This window comes from Mus caroli, chromosome 10, assembly GCF_900094665.2.
Source record: "Mus caroli chromosome 10, CAROLI_EIJ_v1.1, whole genome shotgun sequence".
Classification (NCBI taxonomy): Eukaryota; Metazoa; Chordata; class Mammalia; order Rodentia; family Muridae; genus Mus; species Mus caroli.
The window spans coordinates 1,428,704-1,446,509 of record NC_034579.1 but is presented as its reverse complement, the minus strand read 5'-3'; the positions used below and the strand labels follow the sequence as shown (position 1 = coordinate 1,446,509).

At 41.0% G+C, this 17,806-nt stretch overlaps 1 protein-coding gene across 7 annotated transcripts in view; it reads right to left on the bottom strand.

Annotated features, from left to right (window-relative positions):
* Esr1 (estrogen receptor 1) overlaps positions 1–17,806 on the bottom strand; it is a 366,602-nt gene that overhangs the window by 280,620 nt on the left and 68,176 nt on the right. For 4 of the 7 annotated variants that reach the window (XM_021173937.2, XM_029482533.1, XM_029482535.1 and 1 more), the window contains one exon: positions 5,772–5,850. The exons of the other annotated variants lie outside the window; for them this stretch is intronic. The gene's annotated coding sequence lies outside the window, so the exon portion shown is untranslated. The remainder of the gene's footprint in view (positions 1–5,771; positions 5,851–17,806) is intronic. 7 annotated transcript variants of the gene reach the window in all.

Genomic DNA, 17,806 nt, shown 5'->3' with positions numbered 1-17,806 from the left:
TTTTGAAATACCTTATACATGCACTCAACTCTACATTTTTGTCTATATGTTTGTAGTGTTTGGATTTTGGCTCATGCCACATTGGGAGATGGAAAGTTCAATGCAGCCTGAGAAACTTCCATTTGAACTGACTGGATAAGGCCCACCTAAATTCCAGAGGAGAACCTGAAGGCAGTGAGTGTAAACCGTAGCCAGATCTACAGGATGCCTTCACAGTAACACCAAGCCTAACCAAGTAGAAATCTAATATCAAATATGACTATCATAGTGACCAAGATAAAAATAAAATGTTATGAGCCAGACCCAGGAATGGAACTGTGAGCAAGAGCCTGGGATGAAGGATAGGGTGGGGCACAAGTGGACCACAGGTAGCGTAGCTGAAAGAGTTGATGTTTAAGTTAAGACATACAGTTCTTGAAAATGGAGAGAAGGGATCAGTTATTCCAAGGTACGGCATTTCTACAATTACCAGATATCCTTGGTGCATTTTCTCCAGGGAAATAATTGAAGAAGCACTGATTATTTCTATACTTGTTTCATTATACAATAATGTAATTCTCAGAAGGTCTGTGTGGGGGTTTGAACAAGACTGGCTCCCATAGGTTTAGTCACCAGAGAGTGGCACCGTTTGAAAGGATTAGAAGGAATAAGAGGTGTGGCCTTATTGGAGGAAGTGTGTAACTGAGAGTGGGCTTTGAGGTTTCAGAGCCTGTCTCTGCTTATGGATCAGGATTAGCTCTCAGCTACTGCTCCAGTGCCAGGCTCACAGCCATGCTCCCTGCCATGATTTTAAGGGACCGACCCTCTGAACCTGTAAGTAAGGCCCAATTCAACCCTTTCTTCTGTAAGAATTGCTGTGGTCCTGCTGTCTCTTCATAGCGATGGAACAGTGACTAAGGGAGCCTGTTGGCCTCTCAGTGCTATCTCCTCCCCCCAAAGGCTCTGGGGGCTGCAGCTTTGTGGGAAAAGCACAGTCACAGAAGGAAAGTAGAAATAAAGTGTTGCCATGTGTGAATATGAGGCATAGCCAGAGCTGACACTGAACACAGATTCCAGCCATTTTAATGGGACAAGACCATAGTTCTGGGTTGTTATTCTGGGAAAGGCAATGAACTTGTTTTCCTCAGCTTCCCCATTGGCTCAAAGAGGTGGAAATGAATAACTAATTCTAAAATACATTTTGATGACACACTTGGGTGAAGAGACTTCTCAGGAGGATGATTTAAGATCTTGCTATAAACGAGGAATGCATGTCATGTGTGGAGAGGTTCTGCTTGTGCTCTTTTCACCCTCTCTAGCTAGGAGCACATCAAACTCTTAAACGCCTTGCCCTTCATATGACTTAGGATGGGATGTGTCCAACCACAGGGCCTTCCATTGTCACCTCAACCCCGGTGTCTTCTAGACACTTGTCACAAGGTGCTCACGATGCTTCTCATTGTGCTATAATTTTAACATGAAGGTCACAGTGCTCTAGGCCATAGCTGCAGCTTGGAAAAGGCTGAGGCCCTCCCTCCACCCTCCAACATGAGCTTTCTCTTTCTAGTTTCAGCTCGGGGCTCAGGGGAGCTGTGGAGCCTTGCATTCCCAAAGAGTGGTTGATCCACTGAGCACATACTTTCTTTGTCCCATCCCCCTGCAAGTGATTTAGAGAGTAGCCAGGAATGAACATGATAATTTTCTCCCAATTTAGTGTTTTTAAACATCAACAGATGACCACTTATGCACACAAATGTCGTTGAAGAAGACATTTGGCTTTATGCAAGGGTAAAATAAATGAAACTCTGGGGTATTATTTGTTGACTAATTTTAAAAGTCTATAGTTTTACATAGGAAGGATTATTCCCATATTACTTTTCTGATAGGTATCAAGTCTTCCATTGAAATAATTGCAGTAGGTCATATGCTGAATTTCTTTGCTTAGCAAACTTAACTCCAGTTTAGGCTACACCACTGGTTTTCAACCTTCCTAAGGCTGTGAGCCCTTAATACAGTTCCCTAACCATCAAATTATTTTGTTGCTACTTTATAGCTGTAACTTTGCTACTGTCATGAATCATAATGTGAATAATGTGAATATCTGATATGCAGGATATCTGTTATAAGATCCCAAAGGGGTCATCATCCATTGGTGTAAACTGTGAGCCGTGAGGTCCACTTGTTCAGTATGTTAGAGGGAAAGATCAGATAATGGCCTAATTCCTTGAGATACTATTAGTGTGATCCTTACTCTGAGGGTGTGGGCTGTGTGAAGTCTAAATGTGGAATGTTCCTGTGCCTCTGTTCTTGTTTCATGGGGTCGCTTCCTTCCATGAAGTTAACCTGAAGCAACTTCAAGAATTTTTGGTCACTTTCAAGCATTACAGGCCCTCTGGCCACTAATTAATGCAACCAGGTAATGTAAATATCCAAGTGTGAGTTTCATGTATTGTCACAACCCCCTCACCCTTCCAGGTCTATGCCTAGACAAGCTTGCTTACTGCCTACAGGATGGTCAGGGGAAGTTAGTCTTCTTCTTGTCTTCCCTCACATTTATTCATCTTGGTGCATCTGCCTACCCATACTTCTGATCCTTGCAGGGTTTTCTAGGAGCAGATGCAGGGACTAGAAAACACCAGTGTGAGCTGGTGCCATGTTTTCTGGATCTTTAGCATTTATTTATCTTTACAATTATGGAGGCAGAGAAATCCATGGCAGCAAGGATTCCTTGCAATCCAGGCTTCTCCTGTAGCTCTCTGGGTAGAAGGTGAAGGGCAGAGGTGTGCACATTGCCTTTCCCTTCCCCCACAGCCTGAATGCCCAGTCTCCCCGTGGTGTTACACTCTCCAACTGAGGGCAACTTTCAAACCTTAGAGTGAATACCTCCACAACGATGCAGTGGGCTGAAGGCACGTAACAAGGGTAGAGCCACTGGTAGGAGGATATTCATGCACACATGGACAGCACTAACTGGACATGGTGAGTTATTTAACTTTTGTGAGGATGTAAAATTAGAGAGAGGGTGTGTCTGAAGTTATCTGTGCAGAGCTGAAGTGAACATTTGGGATGCATATGATTGTATTTCATTTTATACACTATGAAATTCTTAAGGAATAAATGAAAAAGAGGTAACTTGAGATCCTGCTAAATTAATCATATATATATGACTATATATGACTATATATTAATATATGACCATATATTAATATATATGGCCATATATATTAATATATATGACTATATATATATGCATCAGAGATATTTCTTAGAAACTTCTAAACCCTAAACCCTTGAAAATAAACATCAAACAGCAACAAAATATGTTAATAGAGAAATGGCTTAACACTGAATCATAATACCATTTTTTAAAAAATGATTTATTCCAAAAGGGATTCTCATCAGAAAAATCAGAGGGAGAATCCCTTTTGGAATAAATATATGCACACTGCTGCTGACTGCCTTATGGTTTTTAATGTTTTCTATATTTCCACAAAAACATAAGCTAGTGTCATGAATTTAAAAATGGAAACTTAAAATATTCTCCTTTTGAAACAACAATATGAACTAACCAGTACCCCCCTGGAGCTCGTGTCTCTAGCTGCATATGTATAAGAAAATGGCCTAGTCGGCCATCTGTGGAAAGAGAGGCCCATTGGACACGCAAACTTTATATGCCTCAGTACAGGGGAACACCAAGGCCAAGAAGTGGGAGTGGGTGGGGGAGTGTGGGGGACTTTTGGGATAGCATTGGAAATGTAAATGAAATAAATACCCCCCAAAAATTTCTCCTTTGAAGAAATAATACCCCCAATAAAAGAGATGGAGAAGTAGATGTTTCAGCTCCAAGAGGTTGGGACAACGTCTCAGGCGGCCAAGCCTACAGTGAAGGAAAAGCTCCCTCTTTATGAACTCTATCTCTCTTTATTATTACTGTTCTTCTTGTTGTTGTTGTTGTCATTATTATTTTATCATCATCATCACTTAGATCTAGTTTTCCTATGTGGCTCCAATTGTCCTGGAATGCACTATACACAATATACTACAGACCAGGCTGGCCTCACACTCACAGAGTTTGCCTTTGCCTCCCAAGTGCTAGGATTAAAACAGGCCTATACCACCATGCTTGACCCCCAAACTTTACAGGTTTTAGTTACTGCTCCCTCGGTACTATTGGCACAGTCGCTTCACAGGGGTAGAAAATGAGTTACGTCAGCTGCACATAAAAGCTTGATGTCCCCAACTAAAAACAGTTTGAGAAACTAGCCTTGGCTTCAACTTACTTTGGGCACAGAAACTCTTATCCAGACAAATATTTGTCACTGTTTCTCGGGACCGTGCTCTACTCCATTTGATAAAATATTTGCCACTGTTTCTCGGGACCGCGCTCTACTCCATTTGATAAAATATTTGCCACTGTTTCTCGGGACCGCGCTCTACTCCATTTGATAAAGTATTTGTCACTGTTTCTCAGGACCACGCTCTAGTCCATTTGATAAAATATTTGCCACTGTTTCTCGGGACCGGGCTCTACTCCATTTGATAAAATATTTTTATCACTCTGGCCTACTTGGTGTAAAGTTTGAAGTATGTCACAGTTGGCAAAGGTGTAACAAAATAAATGAAGAAATAAAGGAAAGTAGAGACACAAGGAAAAGATGGGAGGAGAGAGAAAAAACTGTGGGGACCTCAGGGTTTGGTCTCCAACTATCTGTTTTTAAAGACTTGTATAAACTTTGATAACATTAAGTAAATCAGTCTCAGGTCTCTGCTTCCCATATACAACATTAAAGGGTTTCATTCAAATAAATTTCAAGGACACTCAATTATAAAATTCTACTTCAAAAAATATGACCTTAAAAGAAAAATTAAAACTTAGCTTCATCTGCCATCTGTGTTCTACATAAAAGAACCAAAACCCAGTCATTTACAAACTGCTTCTATTTAATAGCTCCACCACATTTTTATTAAAAAATAAAAAACAACTAAATTTAAAAAAAAATGAAACAACTTCTAGCTCGAAACTTCTACAACATTCAAATTATTTTCTAAAAAAATACTGAAAACACTCTTTGACTGCAAAGGGCAGGCAGTTGTATGCCAGTGTTGATTCCAATGTTCTCTTGGGATGTGCTCAATGGATAGAGCTTCAAAAAATGATGACATTAACTAGAAGCCTCGAATTCTGCCCTTAGAACATTTGAAAGCCTAGTGGTTTCCAACCCTGTCTATGCTATGGGGTCATGACTAAAGGTTTTAAAATTATATGCATTCCTAAGCTCCATCCCATACCAATAAAATCAGAAACTAGGGAGAGTCAGCCACAGGTATTTTTTTTAAAACTCCTCTGAGTAATCGCAAAATTCCACCAGGAAAGGACCAAAAGGTTGGAACAGTAAAATGGCTCAGCTGCCAAAAGCTTGACCTGCTATTGCAGAGGACTGGACTGGAGTTCCCAGCACCCACGTCAGGTGGCTTACGACTGCCTGTACATGAGGCTCCAGGGAACCATGGCGTCTCATATGGCTTCCTGGTCTCCCATAATCAACCTATTGTACGCATAAAAACAACAGTCACCCCTCTCTTCTGAGTTCATCATTCTGAACTCTTCTCCACTGTGAATTCTATATACACACACACATACACACACACACACACACACACACACACACACACACACACACCTCCCATAGTCACATCCTTCTAGGCTTCCACATCCCCACAATCCCCCATTCAAATCTTTTCTAGCCACAAACACTCCACCCTGCTCTTTTGAGCATCAGCCCTCAACGTACGTGTCCAGGAAAATTCTCAATTCACCTCTTCTTTCCAATCTCCAAAACCATAATCCTAACCAATGCTCACATTTGAAACCTGTAAAAGAAGAAAGAAAAACAACAACAAAGGGAAAAAAAAAAAAAAACAGCAAAGCCTCATAGCTGGCCGGGCATGTCTCTGGGTTTCTCGTCCTCAGAGCTAGCCTCCACCCAAGGCTGAATTTGACCTTTCTCAGAAGCCAGTTATACCCAATTACCATTTTGGATTTTACAAAGGTTGCATAAAACTTAAAGATCCACCAACTAACCCATCAACTTTTCTCATGTATGAAAATCTCTTCTCTAACCAAACCACATTTTATCTCTGCATCTGTGTTCATAAAAATCCCTTACTACTCCTGCAGGACAAAAATTCTCTTTGCTGGACAAGCAATCCTGTCAGTCCTGGCCTGGTCTCCGGGAACCGAGGACAGCTGATGCTCTACAACCTGTCTACATAACACACCTCAGGTGCCATTGCTGTTGCCTAAAATCCTCTCCACACTGAACTGATGTCCAGGGGCCCGTCTGCCTCTCAGTCCTGTGGTTTCTCATTGTTTCTCTTTCATCCCAGGCATCCAAGCCTATTATCTGTTCCTCTGTTGTGTCCTCTGCATAGGTGACAAAGGCTTCTGACTCCTGTTGTTGGGTCCCTTCTTGCTTTGAACTTCTTGACTCTATTCTCTTAAGTCACCCCAGTCCTGACCCGTCATACTGGCAATCAAAATGGCCCAGTCACCCTGTCTCCCTTCTGGAATTTAAAGTGTTCTCACACCCACTCATATTTAACTGGCTTCCTGACCACATCACTGCCTATCCAGACCATATAAATCTAGAATATCTTCTGGCCAGACCAGACTTCTCTGGTCCTGTCCTTTGGGGAGGTCATCTGAGTCCTGGCATGATCAGGCCTTCTGTACCATCTCAGCCCATCATTTCGTTCTCTACCCACTGCTCTAGACAGCAACCTGTAACTTGTTAGTCCCAACGCCCCTCACCTCAACTAACCATGCAGTTACATCTTGATAAACCCACCCCATGTTGAATATATCTGTTCTAATTGGAATTTATAAAGTGTCCTCTATGGAATCATCTTTCAAATGCTCTTCTCCCCAACTGCTGGCACTGTTTAAGAAGACTCGGGAAATTTTAGAAAGCAGGACCCAGTAGAAGTTGGTCAGTGAAGGTAGGCCTGAGGGGGTTGCTTTTCCCAAGTCTCTCCCCCTTCTTTTCATATCACAACTCTCTGCCATGGGTTCCCACTGCATTCTACCCAAACTTGCTGCCTTGACCCAGAATTAAGAGGCAGGATCATCCATTCTGTGCACAGGAAAAGACCAATATTCAAACGTGGAAGGAAAGCCTTCTCCCCTATGGAACATGTGGTATTTCTGCCATTGGAAAGCAAAAACAACATAGACTGTATGGAAACAGTAAGACAAGCCATCCACATCTCTTGTGCTGTATGTCCATGTGCTTGCTACTGCCTGGTGCACATCTCTTCCCTGAAGTAGATTCTTTCTTTCCTATCCACATTTTGTTTTCCCAAGCCCCCTGTCCTTTACCTATTCTGTTAACTGTAGCTTCTACTCTCTCTATCAGTTACTGTTGTGAACTGTGACAAGGCCTCACAGAAACTGAAGTGGGGGCCTGATGCTGCTCATATTCTAATGCTAACATTGTTTCCTCAAGACCTGGTTGCACCAGAGACAAGAGTCCACAAGTAGACCCAAGTGACACCATGTAACCTTGCCCCCAAGTTATTTCTGATTGATGAATAAAGGTACTAACTGTCAATAGCTGGGTAGAAAAGAAATAAACAGATGTTATGGTTCCCAGCCCTGGAGGGGGTGGGTAGGTTTGAAGGAGAACCATGAGAGAAAGAGAAGGAGGGGAGGAGGAGAAAGAAGCCGCCATGGGTTAGGTGGGTCATGAAAATGTGACACTAAAGGCTGGCCAATTGGAGTTAAGAACAGAGTGAAATAGTAAATAATAATTTGGGGTTATTGATAGGAAACTAGATTCTAATAGCATAGCAGATAGATATCTGCCGTCTGTAGTTCTGATTAAGGCTTATTGTAAATATAAAGGTTCTATGTGTCTGTGTCTTATCCAGGAACTGGATGCTCAAGGCTGGGCAGAAACCCCAGATAGGTATTTAAATTTTCTATAACAAGAAACAGCCTGTGAGAGTATCTTATTTTGGTTCCCATTCCTAGGGAATTTCAACTCATGGAAGAGTCATGGTAGAAAATAGTCAATGGCAGTAGTAGAGGCTGCTCATGATGTGGTGGATCAGGATACAGAAAGTAGAATTGGAACTATGGTCAGACTAGAACCCTCAAAGTTACTTCTAATGACCCACTTAAGGCTCTACTTCCTAAAGTTTCCACGGCATCCCCAAACAGCACCACCAGCTGAAGGAAAGCCATTTAAAACATGAGACTGTGAGGGACATTTAAGATCCAAAGCACAGCCTCCACTGATGTGATTTTTCTGCCTAGACAGTTGTCAGTGGTGACTCTATCTGCTCCCACACCTAATCAGCTACTTCTATTAATACACCAGTGGGGATCTAACAAGATCTGCTTCCCTTCAGTTTTACCTGTAAATGTTCCACTGCATAGAGAAGGCCTTTCCTAAATATAGACCGTCTGACTCATGTGTGTAAGCAATGTGTTCATCAAAGCCTTCTACAGATACAAGCTGGCAGTACCACTGCACCCAGGATGTGTGCAAAATCAAAGAATCCCTTCTAGCTTCCTTCACTTTCAGCTAACACAGGAAGACCTCATACAGGCTGACTACCCATCCAAGACGAATGAGTCTCTGGTGATCCAGAAACCCTTACCAGTTCTTGGCATAGGATGCCTTGGCTGGGGACAGGAAACTTCAAACAACATGACTTCAAACAAATGTCAGTTATTCATTATCACAAAACAAGTACTTGTCCCTCACCTACCACCACCAAATCCATTGTGTTCCGAGACACCATACGTCCCAAATGGCACCGTTTCAAAGCACGTGTTTGGCAGTAAGTCCACAAGAGAAATGAGAGATATTCTCTACAACCGGCTGAGTAAATGAAACCGGTTTCCTCTGAATTCATTGCACCAAATCAAACAGAGCAGGCTGTTTCTGAAGGCTCCCTTCTGCACAGCGACAAAGATCCTTATACTGTCCCTGTTTGGTCAACTTTTTTCCCAGCTCTACAGGTATCTATCATATATTCACTTCACACAAAACATCACGTGCCAATCCACCCACCATCTTGCTAAAAACAAACAAACAAACAAACAAACTAAATCCTCTTGGCCAGGAATGTGCCAAAATTGTCCTACATAGCAATTTTCCAACTGGAACCCCACAACCTTGTCTATCAGCCAGTAGACAAGACAAGAGATGACATTTTAAAAATAATTGAGCTCTATCTGAATGGTCTACAAGAATTAGCATTCTCTTCCACCTCTCATAAATAAGTAGGAGAGATGCTTCAGTTTCTACTTGCACAGAGATACATGGGGTAAGGACACAACCCCAGTTCCCTGAATCATTGGCTTGCTTGCCAAGAAGGCTATCCAACTCCACCCGGGGCCCTTTTTCAACTGGGTCAAAGATAAAGGCTTCCACTTGCCTCCACGAGGTTGCCTTCAGATTTACAGTTGTGCGCAAACATTCTCCATCACTAGACTTTCTGTTTCTAGGAAAGAATGTGTAAGGCTTGCTCTGAAGCAGTGGAACAAACGAGAGAAGATATTCGCTTCCTACAGCTGTGTGGAAAAAGCAGCACAAATGTATTTTCGTACAGTCCCAGAAGCTGCTGTCCCAAGTCAAGGCATTAGGATGACTGGTTCTTTCTGGGGCTGTGATGAAAACCCCTCTTCGTGCCTTTCTGTGGATCCTGAGTCTTCGCTGGCAGTCTTTGGTGAACCTTGGCTTGTGCGACCATCACTCTGCCTCCTGCCTTCATCTTCCGGTGACTTGCTTCCGGTGCATGCCAGTGTCGCAAATTTCCCTTTCTCGTCGACTTAGGCCAGCTCTTAACCCCTTACTTTATCCCCATTACTTCTGTGAAGATTTCCTCTCTTCCCCCACCCCATGTACAATTTTACTAACATGCTCTTTGATGCATAATAATTAGTTACATTGTGACGTTTTCAAACATGTTTTTAATGTGCTTTGTCACATTAACTCTCCACCCGCACCTCCTCTCTCCTCCCTCCAAGTCCTGTATTAGCTCCCTTTGTCTTCCCAGTTAGAACCCTCTCCACCTTCAGTCCACCTTCATGGGTTGTTTTATTTTCTTTTTTTTTTTTTCTGGCGCCAGTGAGTTCAGTTAGGCTTGCTTACCAGAACATAGATGGAGAGTCCATCACAGGAATATGAACAACTTTCCAGTGGCTACACCACTGAAGAACTCAACCCCCGGGAACATTAGCTACCTATAGGTCTTCAGGGAGAAGCAGATTCCTGGGGAGACCTTATCACTACATCAGGCCACATCTGTAATACTGGAAAATTCAGAGCTTTAACGTGTCTTTTTCCTCTTCTTCAGAGAGACATAATTCCACATAGGATGGAAATATCCTAAGATAATGGAGGAAGAAAACAGTGTGTCAGGGAAGAAATGGAGGCCAGGGGTGGATATAATCAAAACATGTTATATAGAACTCTCAAAGAACTAATGAAAAATAAAATAGAGTTCACAGATACAGTTGATTAGAGCACAGAGAAAAGACAATGAGGATTGTTTTGGGAGCTGAGGAGAAACAGAACACGCCTGGACAGAAATGAAATGTGTCTATTGACAACCACACAGGGTTTTTATCCTTGGCACCCCCCTGTGGAACAGTCTTTTACCATTTACAAATATGTTTGTAAGGTGGAGCATCTGAAAAGAATTTCAAGTTTGATAATTGGTTTGTTAATCCTCATTTTCCCCATGCAACAGAAATCAATTCTGAATTACCTGCTGATATGTAGCATCACGGGACAGTCATAATCGCTGTCTCTTCTGTCTTTCTGGACCAAATGGCCCTTAAGTTCCCCCTAAAAATGCCCCCAGTATAAAACTACTTTAACCTAAATACTGATTTTAATTTTTATGATTTTTGATAAGTAGCTGAAGAATCCGTCGCTTCTATTTTCTTTCTAATCAAAATCAAGAGTATATGAGTGTATACCCCCTTCCCTTTGGGCACATACCTATGGACAAACAAGTGAAATCCACTCTTTGTAATATGTTGCAAAAGTCATTATAAAGATTATAGGCAAAAAGAAAAATTCACCTTACTGCTTTGTGGTATATTGGAGAAAATTCAGAGAAGTTCTAGTTGGGGCTCATGCTGGAAGGGTGACTCCTTCATGACATCTGAGGTACCATGTCACAGTGCCCAGTACAACTGAGACCCCTCCTGGTACCTCATGCCTCTTGTCCCAAGCATCCCTACCTGCTTCAATTTGGTAAGTCGGTGTTTATAAACGCATGGCTTCCATTGAGCTTGCCTGTTAAACACCCACAGTCCTGCGTTTGCTATTAAGACTGCTACACAACATTTATTGCTAACAAAACTAACCTGAGGCTTTTGGGCAGGAGGTGGGAAGGCTGAGTTGTTCATTTCATTAGAAACGTTTACCTTCTCATTGCAAAGCAACCTCCTGAGAAAGGCAGGGGAATTTTGATTTAGCAAAAGAAAATAATAGCCAAGCTGCATATTGACAAATTAATTATTTAAACATTTTCCACTCCAAGTAATTTCTTACTCCCTGTCGTTATTTGTCAGTTGGTTTTTTTCTTAATTACAAAATAACACTTGTTCATTTTAAAACTTTAGACAATACAGAGGGGATAAAGAATAATGTGCAAGCAAAAACTCCTCAGCTCCTTTTTACTAACTTAACTTCAAGGGGGCAATCACTGTTCTCCATTGAATATGGCAACACACATATTTAAATGTGGCAATCACCTCTGCTTACTCAGTAAGGAGACTCTATTTCACACCTGCACTGTAAATTTCTTTAGTGCCTCCATAAGATGCTGAGAACCTGTTTCTTACCACTCCCTGTCCCTTTGGATGTATTTGGTTTGGCTTGGCTTGGTTTGGTTTTGGTTTTGCTTTGGGGCTTTGGGGGCTTGCTTTGCTTTGCTTTGCTTTGCTTTGCTTTGCTTTGCTTTGCTTTGCTTTGCTTTGCTTTGCTTTGCTTTGCTTTGCTTTGCTTTGCTTTGTTTTTTGTTTTTTTGTTTTGTTTTGTTTTGTTTTTTTCTGGTGGCTGGTAAAGGAGCAAAGTATATCTCTGTGAGCCAGGACACCAGGCCTGCAGCAAGACATCCCTGAGTGTCTGGGGCTGGGCTCCATTTTCAACAGGTTGTCCTGGGAAAGTGGAAACTTTAGAACAAAGCTGATGGAACAGTATTTTCTGTGCCTTGGACAACGATGGGGGCTTTCATTATGTCCAAGTGCTCAATTTTTCTACTAAGAGAGGATAAACGCTTTCAATTATGTGAATTCCTGTCAGCGGGGCAACAATAGGCATGGATACAATTCTATAGCTCTTGAGCAATACAAAGTATGTCCAGGGATGGAAGGAGGGACAAAGAAAAACAGCTCTGCCTCGAAATAAAGTGCAAAGTGAGAGTCGTTTATCGGCAAAATGCTGTAAAAGTGCATTAACTGAAAATTTTAAGCAAATAAGTTGTACACTATTTCTCAGTGACTTTCCATACTTCCCCAGACAGCTCTGGTGAATTCATACATATCTAGGGATTCTTACTCGCTGAGGATTTTCCTTAAGTTTTTGACTGGTTCTGTTTTCCTCTTCCAGCCCTTTCTTTTTTCTTTTTTTTTTTTTCTCTCTTCTTCAAACTTTTTTCTTTCCACTCTGAATATTCACATCTTTTTTGTTGTTGTTATTCCCTTTTGCTTCAAACTAACCATCTCCAAGTGCAATTTGTAATGAAGATAGATCACTGCCTGTCATCTGTCCAGGACCTATTATGATAGAATCTTTGATAAATGCCAGACTCAACTAGAATAATGATAACAAAATTAAACATGATCATTTATGCAAAATTAGTTATCCCAAAGGTATTTTTGTTTAAGAGTCTTGACATAGGAGGCTGAAGAGACAATTCATTAGATAAATCACTTCTCACATAAAGCCGGTGACCTAAGTTTAATCCTCTATCTTCTTCATCATTTAATATTCTTTTCTCCAGTTTTATATTTAGTGATAGTTATATTAAATTAAGTATTAGTTACAGTTACATATCAATTATGTGCAATAACTGGAGTGTTATTAAAAAACAGTGGAAATTAGCCAGGCAGTGGTGGCGCACACCTTTAATCCAGCACTTGGGAGGCAGAGGCAGGCGAATTTCTGAGTTCGAGGCCAGCCTGGTCTACAAAGTGAGTTCCAGGGCAGCCATGGCAACACAGAGAAACCCTGTCTCTGGAAAAAAAAAACAGTGAAAATTATGCCTTGCAATTCATGTAACCATATTTATAATTACATATAATAAAATAATATATAATAAAATAATAATATAATAAATTTTTCAAGAGTGCTTTACCCTAATTTAATAAATGTTTATAATAAAATCTCTCCCAACAGAATTGTTTTCCAATTTTAATTTCATTAACATTCTAAGTTCAGCTGTGAGAAATATGGCAAGTGTTCCATGATCATCTTATTTATAAATGAATAATTAAGAGTGCATTCATACCCATTAGTCTGCCACGAAAAATCATCTCGGCTCATCACAGAAGCAAAAACTTCTTTGACAGACCTACATGCCACTGCCTGGCTCTAGTCCACCCAGACAACATAACCTGAGTTCTCCCCAGAAATCTTATTTCCAAGTCCTCTCTAAGAAATATCCTTACATCTCACCGCCATCTCTGGTCCCTGTTCAAAGGCTCCAGATCTTGTTTTCTTGGAAGCACACTAACTGACAGGAATGTCACCATGGGAATGCAGCTCCCACTTGGACATCTTCATGGGGACATTTTATAGCAACCTAAACTTAGCACCACCCTGACTGAAAAGTCTTCAGATGGAGACTGATACATGCAGACCATTATGTGGTCCAGCCCTGAGAACTTCACTTTAGCTGAATTCATCAGACCAAATGGGGCTACTAACATCCCGTGCTTTTTGCAATTTAATCATGTCCTCTTGTGAACGTGAACCAAAACAATGTTTCTAGAGACTGGCGGGGACATCCTATGACAGTGTGGTGGCCCCACCTGGGATACAATAGATACAGGGAACATAGCAGAGTAGAAAGCTGAAAGCAACCCAGAGCTTTGATAACATTAAGTCAACGGATCAATCAGCCAGAGATTCTAGCCTGCTGCACCCCACATCTGGAACATCTGCTCTGTGAGCTGAATTTCTAATTGTCAAAACAATTCAGCTTTGTTGTGTGTATGCTGAAGTGCATACTAACTGATCGTTTTCTTATGAACAGGAGGCTATTGAGAAAGGGGGTGGTACAAGCTTTGGGGAGAGCACTGAGTATACTAACCAGTCTTTAAGGTTACCAAGAGGAAGGATTTCCCATTTGCAAATAAACTTAACCTTAAGCTTACTTGTGCTGAAAGAATTCTTCCTGTGAAAGTCATGGGGTGGCAGAGTGAAAGACTGCATTTATTTCGGTTTCTTACTCTGCAAATGTTCCTCCACTGGGCTGGAACTTAAGAAGGCTATGTAAATTAAATAGGATCATTGGTTCTCTGAGAACCAAGACTACATCATGAAACTGTAACTTCAAAATGTAAGCTCCCTCTATCTTCCATATATAGGCTTGGCAAAATCCAAATGTAATACATAAAGCTGGAGTGCCAGTGTTTAAAATGGTGGGGATTGGTATGTGTAGAGCACCACAACCTGGCAAAGACATCATGGAAATAAGAAATAGTGATAATACACATACAAGCGTCTATCTGCTACCCATTGTGTGCTGGTGGTGTGCATAGTTTTAGACACAGGAATCTTTGCTCTAAGAATCTCCTAAAAGCAAGATGCATGCGGAGTCTTTGCAGAGGAAGTGAAGACCTTTCCTATGTGTTATTTAAAAAAAAAAACAACAACAACAACAAAAATGAATGACTTGAATAAGTTCCAGCACAAATTTCAGTGATTACATGTACACTGTATGTCATTGCACTGAATTAATGCTGAGGAGATACACTTAAAAGGATATATAAGGTAATCAAAAGTTGAGAAATGTAACTCAGGGTTGACAACATGGCTACTTGGTGAGTTAAGACACCTGCTGCCAGGACTGAGGACCCAAGTCCAAGGCCCCAAAGTTGCCACATGGTGGAATGAGAGAACCGACCCTTGCAAGCTGTCTTCTGACGCGTGCAATGCACACGCAACATCAATAAATGAAAATGTAATATTTTTAAAAGCATAATAAGTGATACACTGTATTGAAAACTATAAAACAACTCCATACAAAGAAATCAGGCAAAATCCACATTAAAGGTCTGCAGGAGATAACTGTGAAGAGGATGGGATTTGGCAAGAGCTTAATTTTTCCTTACTTCTTTTTACAACTAAAATTCTTGTGTTTCTATCAGATAGAATGAAGATGGGTAGTCTCAACTAGATTCCATTTGTAGCCTTCTCTAATTTGTCAGAGTCCTTTGGTTTGGGAGCGCTTTTTTTCTACTTGTTTATGATGCTTGATTTCTAAGAAAGTTGACAGTTCCAATAAATTTAACATCCTGGGCCATTAACTAAAATATGTGTGAAAACAATAGCAACTGTTTTCCTCAATATATATCAAATTATAATTTAAAAATTCTAGAAACATCTACTCGACTTTAGCCTCCCCCTTTACCATCTTGCTAGTATGTGTTGGGAGAGTATATGTGATTCAGAGTCAAGACTAGCTATATTAAAGATCTGAATTAAGGTTAATAGTATGCCAATATTTTTTTTTCTGAGATAGTATCTCATTATGTATCCCAAGCTAAACCCCAATGTTGTAATCCCCCTGCCTAAGTTTTCTGAATTCCAGCATAACAGATGTGTAGCACTATACTCACCTCTAACTTAATAATAGTTCTAACAGTAGAAACAAACCTCTAAATATGGAGTTGTTCCTTTATGAGAGAAATTTTTAAAAAAAGATGAATGTCCCTAAAATCATCACACTGTCATTTAATGTCATATCCTACCGGGTCTTTTCTGAAATGTTTGGGACCAGAAAGATTGGGGTTCTTTTGTTTGTTTGTTTGTTTGTTTGTTTTTCAAAATTTAGAATGCTTTTATATGCATAACAGGATGCCTTGAGAATGGGAGCCATGTCTAAACATAAAATTCATTTCTATTTCATCTAAACCATACGCGCATAGCCTGCAGGCAATTTTGTACAATATTCCTTGTGTGCCTGTGTTTGACTGCATTCCATCACAGGAGGTTGGGTGTGGATTTTTTCCACACAGGACAATTATGCTGATGTTCAAAAAGTTTCAGAGTTTCAAGCAAGTTTGATTGCTGAGTTTCAAATTTGAAATGCCTCAATAGATCTTTGTCACTATGGGAGTTTCATGAGCCCTTTTCTGCTATGGTTCTAGAAGTGCTGCTTTCAAAAATTGCCTTGGAAAAGCAGGCTTCCCAGTCCAGATATCCCAGTGAAGTTTTGACAAAGCCCACTGGATGGTGCCAGCATTTGAATTTATCTATAACACAGAAGATGTTGTCATGATAACTCTCCAGAACTCGTGGGCTGTGTAAACTACCAGGCACCATCCATTCACTCATGCATAGATGGGCTATCACCACAAGACCTGGCCAAAGCATGAAGCACTGTGTCCTTCATGTGGTCCAGGAGCGCATGGACTTATTCCGATGCTAACGAGGATACCAACGTGAATCTGATTGCTCCTAGCCGTCTTAGAGAGAGAGAAACCAGAAGCACAGGAACGTTTCCATTGGCCTGTTTGTTTTCAGGAGTCAGCTCAATTACCTTTAACGCCGTACGTAAAAGAAGCAAAAGCAAAACAAAATGTCCCAATACGTTTTACCTTGGCTCCTCTAACAGCATCTTTTGTTAGCCTTACTTTCTTATCACATCATCTACTTTTTTTCTGAGACATTTGAAAGCAAACTGCACGTATTGGTATGTATGTCGAAAATCAAGGACTTTTTTTTTCTTACCTGAGTACAGTACCCTCACTAAATTAAGAAATTCGCCTGGATACACCACTCTTTTCAAATCTATAGATTGGATCCAAATTTTGCCAATGCCTTATGGAGACCTGTTTTCTGATCCAACATTTTCTGATCCAGGATCACGCTGGAATTTGGCCAACACGTCTCTCCCCTTCATCTGGAATAACTCACTTTCTGCACAGTTTTGAAATGCATTTCCTTGTAACACGTCCCACAATGTGAGATTTTTTTCAGTGATCTTTTCAAGTTACAGATTCAGGAGGGACAGCACAGAAGTGATGTCATTTGTTCTGAACGCTTTAGGACAGAATATGAAGGATATTCTACTACCCTGTCCCTCCTGGTCCTGGACGGAGTGGGTAGCCCTCAGATGTCTTCCTCCTGTCCCTGAGGCTTTGATGAGATTTAATTCCAGTCTATTCGGCCTCACTAATTTCAGCGTCTACCGAAGCTTCTTAGTTCTTCCCCACGGGCCCAGACGCTTTGCCTTTTCCTGGATACACTGTTGAAATAGTTTTCCATCCTTTCAAGTCTAGGGACAACGATATACTTAGTCCAATGGACTCTGATTGTAAGTGGTATGCCTTAAAAGTCTCCAACTGAGGAATGCCGAATGGCTAAGAAGCACCTTAAAGAACTCTTCAACACCCTTAGTCATCAGGGAAATGCAAATCAAAACAACCCTGAGATTCCACCTCACACCAGTCAGAATGGTTAAAATCAAAAACTCAGGTGACAGCAGATGCTGGTGAGGATGTGGAGAAAGAGGAACACTCCTCCATTGTTGGTGGGATTGCAAGCTTGTACAACCACTCTGGAAATCAGTC